The following is a 2241-nucleotide window of genomic DNA, read 5'->3' on the forward strand; positions in this document are numbered from 1 at the left end:
TAACCCTAACCCTAACCCTAACCCTAACCCTAACCCTAACCCTAACCCTAACCCTAACCCTAACCCTAACCCTAACCCTAACCCTAACCCTAACCCTAACCCTAACCCTAACCCTAACCCTAACCCTAACCCTAACCCTAACCCTAACCCTAACCCTAACCCTAACCCTAACCCTAACCCTAACCCTAACCCTAACCCTAACCCTAACCCTAACCCTAACCCTAACCCTAACCCTAACCCTAACCCTAACCCTAACCCTAACCCTAACCCTAACCCTAACCCTAACCCTAACCCTAACCCTAACCCTAACCCTAACCCTAACCCTAACCCTAACCCTAACCCTAACCCTAACCCTAACCCTAACCCTAACCCTAACCCTAACCCTAACCCTAACCCTAACCCTAACCCTAACCCTAACCCTAACCCTAACCCTAACCCTAACCCTAACCCTAACCCTAACCCTAACCCTAACCCTAACCCTAACCCTAACTCTAACCCTAACCCTAACCCTAACCCTAACCCTAACCCTAACCCTAACCCTAACCCTAACCCTAACCCTAACCCTAACCCTAACCCTAACCCTAACCCTAACCCTAACCCTAACCCTAACCCTAACCCTAACCCTAACCCTAACCCTAACCCTAACCCTAACCCTAACCCTCTAACCCTAACCCTAACCCTAACCCTAACCCTAACCCTAACCCTAACCCTAACCCTAACCCTAACCCTAACCCTAACCCTAACCCTAACCCTAACCCTAACCCTAACCCTAACCCTAACCCTAACCCTAACCCCAACCCCAACCCCTAACCCCTAACCCTAACCCTAACCCTAACCCTAACCCTAACCCTAACCCTAACCCTAACCCTAACCCTAACCCTAACCCTAACCCTAACCTCTAACCCTAACCCTAACCCTAACCCTAACCCTAACCCTAACCCTAACCCTAACCCTAACCCTAACCCTAACCCTAACCCTAACCCTAACCCTAACCCTAACCCTAAAAATTGTAACACATTATAAAGTCGTATTACTCAAATCACATAACAATTATAGAATAATCTCTTCTACCTACAAATGGGTACCAATTAAAATCGATGCAAACGATCTATATACAACAGTTTCAACACAATTTCACATAATTTTGTATAAATATTACACCAATTTTAAATAAATATTTAGCCATTATAAAATTGGATTTACCGAAATTCCAGTTGATTTAGCTATTTTACTTTTTTATATTAATTATTTAAAATTAAGTAAAACCACGTGTCATACTACAAGCGACACCAAGTTTCATTCTACAATAAAATTTAATGAGCTTTAAATTTCAAAGTATTTTTAATACTTTTAAATTAAGCTTAATAGTTTCTACATGTAACTTTCCTTGCGACGTAATGTTCAGCATTTACTCCTTTCGATAAATTTAAGCTCACTTTCCGCATTCCATAATATTTTGGAAATTTAATTAACTTTTCAGACGTATATTTTTTACAAATTTCTTTATATGCCAACGTAAAGGCATGCCATACCTTTAAAATCATACTTGATTTTTCAAGGTGCTTCGCAATAAATTCCACATTCCACGTGCATTGACTTTTGGGATTTTATTTGGAATAGATTTAAAATTATAAGTTTCATTGATTGTCGCAAAAAGATAAATAAAAGAAATGCGAACACGGACGTCCTAGTCCAGTTCACAAGTAAATTGACCGAACGACGTCGTCGTTCGAAATTCTGTTTTCGCTTTGCATTTTTTTATTCAAAAAATTTTACAAATTGTCTAATCTAATATTGGCCCTAACCCTAACATTTGTTCTAGACTTTATAGGCAAAAAAGAGCTCACCAATTAAATCATTAAATCTGAAAATATTTACATTTAAAGTCAATATAAACTTTTTAACATACTTAAATGCAATTATCTTGTATCCACTAATCCCTTTTTTATAAATTTAGCTTCTTCGAAAGCCCTCGATCTGGTCTATATGAGCGAAAAAGAGCTTCGTCCGATTGATCATTAGATCCTGGAGATATTTACGTTTAAAGTTGAGATACAAAATTTTAATATATATAGTAAATGCTAAGAATTATATTAATTTAAAAGAAATATTTACCAACTTATAGTATAATAACATTAAATAAAAGTTTTTTAATACTTACTCTCAATTTACTGTATATTATATAGTATTTCGTATAATAAAAATGCGATAAATCAATATTTTAATTAAAAATAAACAAAT

The sequence above is a fragment of the Rhizophagus irregularis genome, chromosome 32, assembly GCF_026210795.1.
Source record: "Rhizophagus irregularis chromosome 32, complete sequence".
In the NCBI taxonomy this organism is placed as follows: Eukaryota; Fungi; Glomeromycota; class Glomeromycetes; order Glomerales; family Glomeraceae; genus Rhizophagus; species Rhizophagus irregularis.